The sequence below is a fragment of the Rhinolophus sinicus genome, chromosome 4, assembly GCF_057876585.1.
Source record: "Rhinolophus sinicus isolate RSI-liver-muscle chromosome 4, RSI-T2T, whole genome shotgun sequence".
Taxonomy (NCBI): domain Eukaryota; kingdom Metazoa; phylum Chordata; class Mammalia; order Chiroptera; family Rhinolophidae; genus Rhinolophus; species Rhinolophus sinicus.
The window spans coordinates 29848313-29864831 of record NC_142504.1 but is presented as its reverse complement, the minus strand read 5'-3'; positions in this window follow the sequence as shown (position 1 = coordinate 29864831).

The following is a 16519-nucleotide window of genomic DNA, read 5'->3' as shown; positions in this document are numbered from 1 at the left end:
CTGACATCCAGGGATTTCACAATGCTTTAAACCACGTTATGAACATGCACTGCAGAAACCTAAATCTAAACATGCTGGCTAAGGGAAGAAAGTTAAATAAACCTTTGATATCCCGCCTTCTTGTTCAAAAGCCATTTTTTCTTCATTATATAATAAAATTCACCTTGATCACAAAATCATTACCTTTGGTAGAGCCATTTTCATCTACTTTTTATTTAATACTTCCCTGTAATTGGGAGGCAATGAATGGTCTCTTCTGAGAGGAATGCAGACTGTTCTCCTAAAAGCAGATGAGTCAAAAATGCCCATGAAAGACTTAAGACAGTAGGATCAGGAGACCGCTTGGGAAGAAAGCTGGAAAGCTGGATCTGGGGGTAGTGCTCATGTAGGTTCACGAGTTCACTTACTCAATTTCCATTAGTGATGCCTTATAGGGCAAGTCAAAGTTTACCTCTCCATGCAAAGCTTCTCAGATAAGCTCTAAACCTAATGTCCGCAGATCTCAAGTTGGGGTGAATATACATACACTGATTCTCTCCACATTTTCCAGGGTTACCACCCCTCCACCATCAAAACCTTATTTTATATATCACTGACTTAAGAACATCAAAAATTTCTATGTTTTTAATCTATTTTGATCATGGACCCCCTAGAAAAATCTGAGGAAATTTATGCTTTTTCCAGAAAAATATACATGCAAACAAAGTTTTGTACAATTTGCCTATTGGTTTTAGTATATATCCATCCATCAACCCTCTATGTTATACCATTATACATAGGACTCTTACTTACAGAACACCCAGACCTATCTCCAAAACAATGATTCCCTATGAGAAAGCAACAACAACATAAACCCCATAGTGAACAAAAATGTAGGCATTAATTATTTAATCTTCCTTACTTAGACCAGTAGGTCAAGCACTATTGACATTCATAGCTAGTATATCTTATTTACAGAAGTTTTCAGAAACAAAGACCTCTTGTTTATAGATTTATGTCCAAAGATTTTGGTTTAGGAAAAGGTGTACTGACAATTAATTTAGATGCTGCCAGCACATATTTCCAGATAGGAAACATGGTGTCTTTCATCAGATGGCTTCTGAATTGAACCCCCATGACTCTTCCAGTGAAGAAATATAAAAGAGAGACTGAACTTCTGGAAGAAAACTTCTAGGCTTTCAGCACTTTGCAGTTCTAACTCATGGTTTGCATGAAATATAGATCTAGGGAAACATGTTCAACACCAGGGAAGGAATCAACAAATTCCTGCACATAAAAATTTCTATGAGACAGATGTCTCAGTTTCACCAACAACTGACAAATTTAAGTAAAATTTAAAAAAGGAGAAACAAATGAAAAACAATTTAAGAGGTATGTCAACCAAGTGCAATGATGGATTTTGTTTCAAATACACTTTAAGATGTTTTATATAAGCCTCATTGTGACTACAAAACAAAACCTAGAGCAGATGCACAAAATATAAAGAAAAGGGAATCAGGGCAAACCATCGTGGAAAATCAATGTACAAAAATAGGCAGAAAAAGAGAGAAAAAATAATAATGAAAATATAAAACCACCAGAAAAAAATAAGATGGCATTAGTAAGTCCTTACATATCAATAATAACTCTAAATGTAAATGGATTAAATTCACCAATCAAAAAAGGCACAAAATAGCTGGAGGGCTAAATAAACAGGACCCAACTATATGCTGCTTACAAGAGACTCACTTCAGCTTTAGAGACACACATGAGCTCGAAGTGAAGGGTTGGAAAATGATATTCCATTCAGATTTAGCTTTACTTATACAAAATAGATTTTAAGCCAGAAACAGTAGCAAGAGACAAAGATCGTCATTATATAATAATAAAGGGGCTAATTAATCAAGAAGACATAACAATCATAAATATATACACACTCAACACTGAAACACCTAAACGTGTTAGCAAATACTAACAGATATGAAAGGAGCAATGGGTAACAATATAAATAATCCTAGGGGACTTCAACATCCCACTTGCAGCAATGGGTAGATCATCCAGACAGAAAATCAATAAGTAAACCATTGACTTGAATCATACATTAAACCAAATGAAACTAACAGACGTGTATAGAACATTCCATCCATCAGAAACCAAATACATGTTCTCCTCAAAGTGCATACCATTCTCAAATACACTTAAACAATGGAATCTTATACACATAATTTGAGCCAAACACAGAGAGTGAATACTGTCTGATTTCACTTATATAAAATTCAAAAATCAGGATCGTGCTTACCTTTGGGTAGGACAGTCACTGAAGGAGGCGGTACTTGTCGGGTGCTGGTGAAATTCTGCTTTATCATCTGGGTCCTAGTTACATAGATACGTTCATTTGTGAGAATTCATCATGCTGTAAACTTATGACTTGTGCATTTTGCTTTATGTTATACAATAAAATATTTACATTTATGAGTCAATCTGAACATTTATATTTGATGATACTAAGGAATTGCTGGGACTTTTCTTTGTTGATCATAATACCGGGGTTTTGCCCAAAAAAAGCCTTCTATTTTAGAAAAACATACTGAAATATTTAAGGATGAAATGTGATGCTTGAGATTTTTTATTTAAAAGTGAAGGAGGAGGGAAACAGGGGCAGTTGGTATTTAGATTGGCCGTGTATTGATAATTGTTGAAGCTAGGTGATGTTGTCTGAGGGTACATTAAGCTGTTCTCTCCCATATATCTGAAAATTTCCCTAACCAAAAGTAACTATAGAATCCCCTTTAGACACCTCTCCTTGCCAAAGTCCATCTCTCTGCACTGCCCTAGGGCTTTTGCCTCTCTCCCTTCTTCCACCATTGCCCCACCTCACAGACTCTCGCCTCTCCCTGTTTTGATTTTAAATTTCAATTACAGTTGACATAGCAATTCCACTTCTGGGTATTTATTTATCTGAAGAAATCCAAAACACTAATTCTAAAGATACATGCGCCCCTATATTCACTGCAGCATTGTTTACAATAGCCAAGATATGGAAGCAGCTTAAGCCCATTGACAGATGAATAAAGAAGATGTGGTCCATGTATACAATGGAATATTATTCAGCCATGAAAAAGGATCACTGCATTGTACACCTGAAGCTGAAGCTGAATAATAATGAATGTCAACTATAATTTTATATATAGATGCGACAAGAAGTGAAGTACAGCATAAGGAATAGAGACGGTGGACATGTAACGGCTGTATGTGATGTCAGAGGGGTAGTAGATGGGGGGGTTATCACTTTGTGAGGGGTATAAATGATAAATGTCTAGTACATTGTTTTGTACACCTGAAACTAATAAAAAGAAAAAAAAAGTAAACCTTGCCATTTGCAACAATATGGATGGAACTTGATACTATTATTCTAAGTGAAATAAGTCAGACAAAGACAAACGCCATATGATTTCACTTGTATTTGGAATCTAAAAAGCAAAATAAATGAACAAACAAAACAAACTCATAGATACAGAGAACAAATTGATGGTTGTCAGATGGGAGGGGGCTTGGGGGCAATAGGGAAGGGAACAAAATGCACAAATTGCCAGATATAAAAATAGTCATGGGGATGTCAAGTACGGCACAGGGAATACAGACTAGACCTTTTCATCTATTTCAGCCTTCTTAAGCAATGCAGCTCACCTGGGCTCTCTTAATCTGAGCACCAGCTCATTCTACCGGCCCCTTGAGGGCTCAGGCTCCAACAGACATGAGCTTGTAATAAAAAAGGGTGGGTCTTTTCTAGAAAGGCATGTCCTATTCTAACTGCTAAGAGATTTTCCATATTCATGTATTCATTCGTTCATTCCCCCACCCTCTAATATGCGTATGTAGGTAGGATTTGGAAGGTACTCTAAATCTATGGATAAATTTGAGTATTGTAAATAGCATCAGGGCTAATTCTACTGACCGCTAATCTAAACCATTTCATGAAGAGCCTCACAAGCTTTAATGTCAGAAGGTGATCAATGAAATTGTTTCCAATTCTGACAGAGCATCTTTTTTGGAGTCTTCAGTCCCCTCCACACTAGCTATAGTTGTTAAATTTTCCTCTGAAAAATTTGGGATTTGTGGGATGAGGAAGAGAAAGCACTTAAGAAGATTCTATGGCCTGATAGGGAGTTTCTGTGATGAATTGGCCACATAAGAATATCAATAAGCAGGTTTAAGACCACATGGAAGGAGGCAAAACATTCATCCAAATGAGATTCTATTAATTTTCCAGGAATGGAGGTGGTAGAGGACAATTTACTTGAATTGGTCCCAAAACATACATTTTCAGCCTGGAAACAAAGCACACCAATCAGAATTTGATTTAGGAATTAATAAACAGATGTGATTTGGGGGGAAATTAAAACATTTATCAACCTCTGTGAAACTCAGGACTTGGGCTGTGTGAACCTAAACTACAACACAACCTATCATATCCTCCCAGCTTAGGGGTTTCTGTCCCAGTGTCACACTGACAGCCACTCACTCACAGGGGGCCATTAGTTCTATCCCAATCCAGGTGACATCAATAGCCTGCTGTTGTCATGTATACTTATGTTTCTCCCATCCTCCAGGTCTCCTTCATTTCTAGAGACTCAGCCTTCCTGAGCAAATACCCACACAGCCATTTACTTCTACTGCCCTGAGATTCTATCACAAGTGGAAAACAAAACAAAAACACCTTCCTAATGTCAAGTGAGGCACCAGTTGAGGTGACCAGAGAATTCTTTGGAGAAATTCGTTTGCCTCTAGGAAATCTGGATAGAAATAATTGTGAAGCAGATAAGTTCTGCAGGGAGTTCAGGACAGGGAATGACAGACTGGGAAAACATTCTTCAGATTCTTGAGCCTTCTTACACTTTTGTACAACTTAACTTTAAGCTTTTACACAAAGGCGCTGGGAATAATCCAATTGTTTTAGACACATTTTTAGCAGCACAGGGATCTGGGGGAACATCTGACCACACATTCATGTCACTTTAAATCAATAGGCAAAGAGATCCCTTTTGGAGGGGAAGGAGTTCTTTTTTTAAAAAAATTTTTTTGTCTATAAATCACTTATATGTTTATTTATGTATACCTATACATTCAGCAAGGTTATCTAATTTTTTTTTTTTAATTAAAGTGATAATTGTTAGTCAAGTTACATAGGTTTCAGGTGCACAATTCTGTAATCCATCATCTATATCTCACATTGTGTGTTCACCACCCAGAGTTAGTTCTGAAGGAGTTCTAATCTGGTGGTCATTAGCAACTGTGCTTTGGGACAATCTGAGTTTCTGGGTGCATGTGAGAGGTGACAGGCTGAGAGAAACACTTTGAAGGGCCTTGGAAAAGAGGTGAGGGCTCAGTGCATGACCACACAATGGGCAGGCTGAGCCCCCACAATTCTGTGGGGTTCCTGATGAGGCAGGTGTATGTGCTGTAGTTTGATGTGACAGGTACTAGTACAGATGTAGTGTTGAGAGCATGGGTTGTGGTCAGAGTGTCAGTTTGCCAAACTTTCTTTATTAATAAGACAGATACAAGAGCAGTGCCCGTGGCATTGGCTTTTGTGAAGATTAAATGAGTCCGTCTGAATAAGCTCTTAGAGCAGGGCCTCCTGCCTCATAGTCAGCACGCAGTGAAGGTCAGCTATTTTGGATGAAGGGTGTAAATGCCCAAGCATGATGATGACCCCGGTGTGTTTAAAAGATATTTAAAGAAAGATTCCAGGGAAACATGGTCGCCCTTTCAATTTGTGGATCCGAACTCATTTTAATGGAACACAAACAGAAAGTCTCAAATGGTGAGCGAAGAGTTGTATGGCAGAATAGGAAGAGCACAGGCGGAGAGGAAAGTGGTCCAGGTTTAAATCCTGGGTCACTGCCAGCTCTATGACTTGAAATCAAGAAACTCGCCCCTTTGGATTTATAAGGAGAGTTGATCTTTTTGGTTGCTTCTAGCTTACAAGTATGATTTGATGCCACGTAGCACTTACATCATGGCTTCTTTAATTAGGGGCACATTATGGTTTTACAAAAGAAGTGTCACTTTGGGTCCTATGCCTCTATTCTCCTCTTATTTCGATTATCTAGACTGAGTTAACCATACTTAGATGATAGTAGACTCAAATTAGAAGTTCACAAACCCCCCAAAATGTTAAACTGACATGAAGGTAGAATTTGACAAATTATTTCTCTTAAGATACCAGGATTTTTGTCTTCATCTTCCTGAAAAATGTTTATAGTGATACATATATCCCGAGTGGGTTTTTTTTTTTCCTTTAAAAAATTAATTTGTAGAGACCCAGCCACAGTGCTTACCTAGTTCCAGACTGCCCACGTTTCCAGACAGCTGGTCAGGGTTAGGGCTGCAGGCTGGGGCCATGACGGCAGCATGCTGACCCCTGGGAGAACTGGAGTCATGACTTTTGCTTCTAGAGCACCAGTTTGCCACCTGTTAAGCTAAATCCCAATCATTAAGAGGAACTAAATTACTTAAAGCAACAGCAGAGATGGCAGATCTAAGAAAAGACTGAAGCTGACAAGCTAAATATCATACGAGATAGGCCTTCAATAATAACCTCTAAAGGGCATATATAACCATCATTCTGAAGTGATGGGGGAAAAAAACCCTCAATCCTGACATATGTTGATATTGTCTCCAGTTAATTCCCTTGAAGAGGCAGAGTTCATTATCAATTCAAAACTTAAAACTGATGCACTCACCAGGAAGGATAAATGAAATTCCATAGACATTATCATGCAAATTCAGGTTTAAAGCTCTGCAGTTGTAAAAAAAAACGAAAAAAAACCCACAAACCTCACTTGTATATAAAACCATCTTGGCATTTCCATGTAAGACACACATTTATAGAATAAGAGGACTGATTTATGAAAAACCAGGCAGGGCTATCATATTTTTCTTGAAATACCATAAAGCGATACTGAAACTTATACAAGCTGACATAATATTGAAAGGGCAAAACCTGAAGTATGCATGGCATCTATTCTTTAGGTTTCCACACATATTATTCCAGAGAAAATGACTTAGGAAGCCCCAAATCCTTTATTCACGGAGGTTTCACATTCCTGGTAAGGGAACTCTAAACCAATACAACAGGTCTAGGTAAGATTCAAATTACACTAGGTATTGTAAAGAATCGAAGATAAATAAGAAAAAAGATTCTGCCACTGGTACAGTGAGGAAAGGGACAAGAAGGACGAATAACTGAAGTACAAAGTAGAATGTGATAAATATCATAAGAGGGACCAACAAAATGCTTGGTGGCAGTTGTATTAGAAGAGATTAAGTGTGAGGAGATAAGAAAATATTTTGTGTGTACAAAGGTGTTATTTCAGCTCTATTTTGAAAGACAGGGTTAGGACAGCAAACGAGCGAGTGGGGAGAGGCTAATTCAGGTGATTGTCACACGTGAAACCATAAAGGTGGGAGCTTGAGGGTGGGAACATCAAGGGCACCTCAGCACCAGGGCTGAACACCTGGATTGGTGGTGCCCTGCAGGGCACTGGCTCTTAGACACAGGCTTTCGTTCTTCTTTATTCTTCAGACACTGTTCCCCTAGGAATTTTTATGTCACTGATGGGAATTGAACCATCTTTAATTAGAGCAACTCAATTGAACACTGGAAGAAGAATGACCAGAAAAGAAGACATCGAAGATGTGAAAAGAGAAGGGATTGGTGGAGACATAACAGTGGAGTCAGGAGGAAGTGGGATCCATGGACTGGGATGGAGGTTCCTGTCAGGAAGACAATCACTGTTTCCTCAGAGCAGAGGTTAACAAACTTTTTCTGCTAAGGAACAGATGGTAAATATTTCAGGCTTTGCAAGCCTGCAAATGTTCTGTCCCAACTCTTCAACTATACCCTGGTATTGCAAAAACAGAAACGGGCAGTTACATACATGAACAACCATGACCATGTTCCAACAAAACTTTATTTACAAAAATGGGTGGCAGGCCAGATGGTTTGGCCCATGGGCCATCATTTGCTGATCCTTTTCTGTTAGAGGATCAGCAAGGAAGAATAAACATACTGTGATATTATTTGATGGAGATAAAAAATATTACAGGCTTTCTTTGACTTTTCAGTAAAGTAGGAGGCTAGGGAATCTGTTAAGAAATGTAGATGGAGGACAGAAGGAAACGGAGGAGATATCTAAGAACAGTCATCATGGGGCCAGCTAGGGATGAAAATCCCCAGAGCAGCAATTTGAACTCTTAATGGAGCCAATCAATAGTTCTGGAACCTGCGTGGAGAAAGTCTACAAAAGCATCAACTAATCTGGGACTTGGCTAGTTCTAAAACATTTTTTTTCTATGTGTTGTATGACCAAATGCAAAGAAGATCAAGACATGATTTATTTCAATGTCCTTACAAGAAATTACTATCATAAAGTCCAAAAAAGAACGGTTTCTTCCTGTTTTTATTCCTCAGTCTCATGCCACAACCCACATCAGTCTCTACCACACAAAATCAAGCACTGTGTTCATGAGACAAATAGTCAAACATTGGCTGGAATCTAAAGAGGAAATGATGAGGTAATGAATAAACTAATAACTTTATCAACTATCAAGTTACCAGCAATACGAGATAAGGTTGACATGAAGAAATGTACGAATAATGAAATTAATTCTCTGTACGACCCCTCTGTAGTATCGAACGCAGCGATACCCAAGGAACAGGAAACACAGGCTGTTATTGTCCCAAAAGTAGCTCAAAAGTTTCAGAAGATATCTGACACTGAGTGTTCCAGGAACATAAAGGAATTGAGAAGAGCAAGCAACAGTCTCTCATTTAGAAAAAATGACTTTTGAAAAAAAATGACTTGGGCTCTTCATGTCTCCTATAAGGACCAGAAGCTAGTTCTGGGCTTCCCACAGACAGTGAAGGAGCATGTCACATGCCAGTCAAACACAACCAATGATGGGAAAGATTGGCAGGCCCCAGTGGGTATATTTCCATTCCTTTTAAACGATACTCTGGAGGAATGGACGAGGCTTTTAGGCATTTTCATCAGGCAAGCAGCTAAAAGTATCACGCTGAGCCCCAGAATCACCACAGCTGGAAAGACAGGAATAGTTGTCACATATTTGAACTTGCTAATGTGCCTAAAACTGACAAAGTAAGCCTTGTCAAAGTCTTATTTGGCATTGTCAGTCTCTCCCTATGAGGATTTCCGTCAGTTGGCCTTTCGTCCCTGTTGTATAAGAAGAGCTGTGCTCTGTGCTGCTGCTCTTTATCATTTGTCACCTCAAACCGTCTCTTTGTTTCACTGAGTAATAATGCACATCTCGACTCCTCTGTTACCAAGGGGGGTTAGAGTTCTCTATGGTAACCGCAGTGGTAGGCACCAGTTAAGCTTTCAGAGTTGCCTCTGCATTGAAAGAAGTTTAAAATCCCAGCTCATGACCCCAGAACAATTCACTGCAATACCACACGTTACATCCTTCCCACTGTCGTCAAGGGGGTACCTTGAGCTTAAGGTTTGGGAATACCCGTCACAGGAAGGATCGAAAACCATGATAAACAGTCAGCCCCAGACAGAAAGCAATCAGAAACCTAAACTTTAGGGCTTCAGATACATTTTCTTATTAGTTGATCAAGGTTTGCAGCAAGCAAGGCTTTCTGCCTGCCTTCTGAACCTTTTCCTTGCCTCGCTTCTTCTCACTATTATTTGCCTTGTTGTTGCCATGTATAAAACGAGGCAACATTGTTGTTATCTGTTCACTGCTGTGACTATAGAACACTTGTTAGGAGTTGGACAGTGTCTTTCAAGAACTGTCGTTCAGGGTCTCAGCTCCTGCTCCCCACACAAGAACACAGGATATGGTGAGGCCAAAAAGGAACACCCACGGAGCCATAGATAGGGGAATCATACCACTATATTCTCGGGGGCGACTGGGTTGCAGACACAGGAAGTAGGCTCCACACGATCTGCAATCTGCCATCCATCCGCTTCTCTGCCCACCAACCCACCAAAGTAGCCACAGCTGTTATATCAGTGGCTAATGGCTAACTGGTAACAGATGATGACCACCTAGTCACAGCTGATGGCCATCTACTACCTGAGCCATCACCTTTCCACGTGAGGCTGAGAGCCTGGAAACTGCTCTCTGGGACTCTGTCCCCACAAGAACCCTAAAGGAACAACTGCCCCAATTTTACAGGCGAGAGAACTGGAATTTAGAGAAGTTGGGGCACTTGCCTGAGATCACACAGCTCTGGCAGGTTGGGAGTCAAGCCCAGGTGTGTCTGCCCCCCAAGCCTGTGCAATTCTTTAGACACAGGCCAGTGGGCCCTGAGGAGTCTGCTCAACGACCTCCGATTTTCCTCCTGGGAAGGGAGAAGCCCCAGTGTGTGCAACCACAGAGACCCAGCTGGGTGTCCTGGCCTCACAGCCATGGAGAAAACAGGTATCATGACAAAGGCTGACAACACTCACAACAGTTAAATGCCTAAACAAGAATAAAATTCACATCTGTACAGTTTACACTGGTAAAAGCATTTGCAGTTTGCAAGTTGTTTTCATGTACAAAATCTCATGGCAACCTCAGGAGGAAAGCAGGACAAACTTCATTTCCATTTTTCAAATGAAAAAAACACATGAATTTTCGAAAAGGTTAGGAAATACACCTAATGTTACATGGCTACTGAATAGAAAAGCCAGGATTACAAACATTTTTTTCCTAGTTTTGAGCCCAAATTTCCCCTCTAATATCAACATGCCTCTGTCCTGCGTGCTGCTTACGTAATAGGTCTGTAAAGAAATTTCTCAAGTGTCCGCTTCTGGTTCCCGAGAGATGGCATTTACCAGTGCCACAGTCCTATTTCCAGGACAATTAGTACTACCTAGGACAATGAGTATAAAACTGCTCTTCACTAGTAAGCAGTAGCTGGATTTAGTTGCTCAAGTTAAACAAAAGTGGGAAATCTGACTACATTCTACCGTGTGAAGTCAGTAACTGATGCTATAATAAAAAAAAAAAAAAAAAAGGAAACAGCAACACAAGCAGTAGGAAAAAAGGGGGGGGGGGGGCGGAAGGGGCAGTTAGCCAGAGTCTCTGGACAGGAATGTGATGATATATTTTAGTGACTAAGGTCAGTGAAAACCAATAGAGAGCCAGATAGCACCAATAAGAGTGGTAGGCACCCACAATTTTACATGAAGTTTAAAAGGACAATAGAAAACAGAAGGGACCAAAAATAAACACTTGACAAACATTAAACCATTAATATACCAACAATGTATAAGCAAATAAGTCACTTAAATGATTACCATTATATAATCCTGATAGTCTGACGGGGGTATGGCACCAAATAGGAAACTAAAGCAGAAAGGGGCAAGAGGCTACAAGGGAGAGTTGAACCCTGAGAGCTCAGGAAAAAAAACAAAAATATTCAGTATGAAGGAGCAACTCCCCTGAAAGATGGGGCATATTTCTCCATTGCTTTCTGTATTATTACTATTAAGTGAACTTGGGTATGAAGGGTTGGGGGAGGACTTCTGACAATCCTTGCTGTCAGTCTCTCTGTCGACTGGTGCTATTTTTTCCTATTGCTATTTTGCTCCTTCCCAGCGTCTCCCTCATCTTGGAGGTGAATGAGCTGAGTGGTTCCACCCCCACAGTGCGGCTGCTCCCTCCTCACGCAGGAAGCAATTGCTCCAGCTCTGGTGGAGGAAACCACAAGTCCTGCTGGAAGAAGCCAGGGTCAGAGTTTTCCCTGGCCTAGGTAGTAATGGCAGGCTGCAGTCTCAAGTGACAGGATGTGCGAATGCAGACCATTATTGCAGACACTGGTAACAAACCCTAGAATCAAACAGGGTGAAGCTCTTTCCTACCCACGATTTTCAGAGCAAAGACTAGCACCTGCCTGTAGCGCTGGAACTTTTTTTTTTTAGAGGATTGAGATCAGTGTAATAACAAACAGTGACACAGCAGATTCTACTCTATAATTACTAAACTCACTAAACTTCAACACATTTTAGTAAAGATCTAAAACGGAATGATACTGCGCACACAAAGAACGTACATACCTGTCAAAGTTTTTCAATCATCTATCCTCACTAAATCCAGTTTCTTTTGAAATGAGGTAAGCCCATTTTTTTCTGATTTTAACCTGAAATTCCCTTTTTAAACGATCTCCCCACAATTGCACGATCTGTTTAAAGACAGGGATCTGGATGTTGTTATTCCCTGCTAATCTTTGAGTAAATAGATCTGGAAGAGGCTTCAAATCAGAGCACTCATAGCTTCCTGCTAGCTCTCTTAAGCTCTTTTGCAAGTACTCATCCTGACCCCCACACAAATCAACTCAGCAAGATTTCTGTGATAACTGTGAACCCTTCACCATCTGTCAAACTGATAAGCCCTCCCACACTCCTCTTTCCGAATTTATCCTGACAGACAAAAATTGCAAGCAAAAACATCCAAACATGGACTTCCTCCCATGCACTCTTCAGGTGAGAAATTCCCAGGCAAATTTTTAATTCTCTTTATGTTTTTTTACTGCATTCTTGAAGACTTGCAGGTAAAGCTGTACTTCAATTGTAAATTCCCACTTGTCTGTTGGAAAGAACTATTCCAAAAACCAAACTAGATACTAACAACTGCATTTGCTGATTACCAAAAATGCGCACAGGATAAGAAAACAAAACAAAAATCAATTGGAATTACGCTAAAATTATTACACACCAGTTACGACAGCATCACCTCCTCTGAGTACCATAGGAGGAAATATATTCAAATAAAGCCAATTTACCTTGTTTGCTCACGAAGAGGGAGAGGAACGAACAAAAGCTGGTGCTTGAGCCTGAGACTGACTTTATATGGAGGTGGGTTTGGCCCACGAACCAGCACCATAAGCAACTTGTTAGAAATGCAAATCCTCAAGCCCCGCCCCCAGACCTGCTGAGTTGGGACCTATGTGTAAGGTGGGCCCAGCAATCTGTTTAACAAGCTCACCAGGTAATTGTAATATCCTCTCAAGTTTGAAACTACTGGGATAACAAGGTTGGATTAAAACGGAAGTAGAAACACTGGCCACTGAAAAATGTTCCATTCTACGACTTTCAAAACAGCACCAGATTTTTTTTTTTTCAGTGAACTTTTTATTTTACAACAGTTTTATATTTACTGTTGCAAGATGGAAGAGTTCTCATACACCTCACCCCCAGTTTCCCCTATTGTTAAGATCTTGCATTAGTGTAATACAGTTGTCACAATAATGAACCTATATTGACACATGATCCATTAACTACAGCCTATACTTTATATTTTCTTAGATTTTGCCTAGTGTCCTTTTTCTGTTCTACGACCCCATCTGGATACCACATAACATTGAGTCTTCATGTCTCCTTGGATTCCTCTTGGCTGTGACAGTTTCCCAGGCTTTCTTTGTTTTTGATGGCCTTAACTGTGTTGAAGGGTACCAGCTAAATATTTGTAGAATGTCCCTCAATTGGGATTTGTCTGATGTTCTTCTCATGATTAGACTGGGGTAATTGTTTTCGGGAGGAAGACCACAGCAACATTCTCATCATATACCAATGGTACAAACTACCAACCTGACTTATGTTAACTTGGCTCCCCTGGCTGAAGTAGGGTTCGTTAGGTTTCTCCACCATAAAGTTATTCATTTTTCCTCCTTCCCGTACTATATTCTCTGGAAGTAAATCACTGGGGGCAGTCCACACTTCAGGAGTGGAGGGTTATGCTCCAACTCCTTGAGGATGGAGTTTCTATATAAATCAGCATCAGAATTTTGCACCTGAAAAAATGAACACAATTTTGATATTTGAGATGTTTCCAGGAAGAATTAGAAGCACAAACTGAGGGAATAATCACCATAAAGAAAAAAACCCATCATGGCATGGGAGATGTGGCTGCCAATGGAGGTAAAAGGTGTCTGCGCAATGGCAGACAGATGCAGAAAAATCACAGCATGGCCTTCTTCATGTGGCACTAGGAGTGGTGACTACAAAGAGTCACTATGGTTACTTCCATGTCTTTTGCAGACATATACCCAGAATATCTTTCCAGTTTAAAATATCCCTGCCCTCTTCCACCAGTAGTTCTCAACTTTGTCTGCATGTAATACCCGGGGGGCTTTCTGGGTGAGGCTTGGGCATCAGCATTGAAAAAGCTCCCCTGGTGACCTGAATGGAAAACCCCTGTCCACAGCACTGTCATCATCCTCAGGTGATAACTTTAAGAAATGAACAGAGTGGGAACCAAGGGATATGAGAACAGGGCCGGGTGTAGGTTTTCATGGTAATTGCATGTTCTTTTAAGGTAACACCCTGTTGATGGGAATTAACTCCACCAGACTGAAATTCTCAGGAAAAAGACTGCATTGAGGAGGGAAAAGGAGAGCACACAATGCTGTTCAAAGATGCATAAGGCGTGGATGGCCCTGCCCTCAAAGTTCTCACCAAATGTAACGATATAATGAAACTTTGATAAATGGAAAAGGGATGCTAATGGTGGTAGCAGCTGTGGTAGAGTAGTAGTAGTAATAGCAGCTGATGTTTATTGAGTTATTTCAGGCCAGTCCTAAATTTTATTCTATTTGCAACCAAGTGAGGTAGGTACTGTTGTTATCGCCATTTTATATTAGGTTGGTGAAAAAGTAATTGCTGTTTTTGCAATAATTTTTAACCTTTTAACCCGCAATTACTTTTGCACCAACCTAATGAGGAAACTTGCCCAAGGTCATCTAGCTATGAAGTGGCCAAAGATGGGTTCCAAAACTTGGCAATCCAACTTCAGAGCCTTTGTTCTATATCATTTTCTCCTCTCTATAACTGCAGCCCAGATCCATGAGGGCACTCATATACATGCATATATGATGAAGGAAGGAACCAGTCCTAGCACCACATGTTGGATATCTCCCATCGTCTTCTCCCCAGTCTTCTTTGCCCTGTTCTTTGCACGAGGAAGCCTGTCTGGCCAATGTAGAATACATCAACTGATCTCCTTCGACATCTGGTTTCTGAAGGATTCGGCCAATTGTGGAGCCCGAGCCAAAGATCAGAGGGAGGAAGAAGAGTGAGGCCAGGGCATTCTTTACCTGGCTCCCTTTCTGAAGTTTGCCTAGGTCTGGCTGCCTCCTCAAATGAAAGTAACTGTTTCTATCCTTGTGGCCTTTCTACAGGACTCTTTCCTTCTAGTTCCTTCCAATTTCTTCTAGTTTCTTCAGGCCTATGGTTGGTGGTAAGTGCACCCTTGTCCATAGCCCAGAGCTGCTTGCTCACACCTTCTAAATACACAGTTTTTTCCTTTGTAAATAAACCCTCCTCTGATTTTCCTAATTTGATTGTGCCATTTGGTTACTGTTGAGAACCTAACACTCAAAACAACATGCAAATTCTCTTCCATTCTGCCTGTCCCATTTGTCAGCAGTGGTGCCTAGAGAGGCTTTCCACAGCCCATGTGGAAACATATTTAATAACCACATGTTTCTGTGGTACTGACAACCATTTCATCTACTTAGTTTGGTTTCCATGCTTCCATAGTAACAGGCAATAATTAAGTAGCCCTAAAAGGGACTCACTCTGCAATCTCCCCATTCCAGCTCTGATTCCTGCCCACCTAGAAATAAATAATAATAATAAACCAACCTCTGTCAGTTGGCAATATTCTGCTGCCTATGCTTAAATTATTTTCTCTCTTCTTGAGATAACGGTTTAATGTTCTACCTCAGCCTTTTCCCTCATTCATCAACTTCCTTCTGGCCCTGTGTTTTTTGGTAAATCTTTTCTCCAAATCCTTAAAACATAGACATGTTTAGCTTTATGACTAACAATACCGTTCATTTATGAGGAACAAAGTTAAAATAATTTAAAAACCTTAACATTTGTTGAATGCAATGGGCACCGTGATTTCATGACTTATTTAATCCTTACAGGAGTCTGTGGTGTAGATAGTATCATTATCCCCATTTACAGATAGAGGAAAGGAGGCTAAGTGAGAACAGTTGACACACTATGGCTCATATGAGCAGTGGTAGTGGAGACCTAAGCTGGGCTCTCCGTGAGTAGATTATATGTCTGTCTATCCACATATCAGCATCTTGCTTGCTCTTGTTTCTTTCCTCCTTTATCTTTTCTTCTTTTTCCTCTTCTCCTCCCATCTACGTCCCCCATCTCCTCTTCCTCCTAATTAATAAACACAAACATCTTTCTGAACATTTGCCGTGTCCTGCACCATGTTCTATTAGCTGGGGATGGAAAAATTTTAAAGATATGACTCTTGATTTCAGTGGGCTTATATTCTAGCTGGGCTATATATCACGGGTGTTTGCCTTTATTTATAGTTTATTTTTACTTTTATTTTTTTAAAGAAAGTATAGGCAGCACATACTGTGGGCCTATAAAAGAGGTGTAAATAATGAATGATACAGTCATTCAGAAGACAAGTGAATGGACTTGTTGGGATGTTGAGAAAATGTTTCTTGTAGGAAGTAGAGTTTGAGATGAGCTTTAAAAGAGGGGAGGGT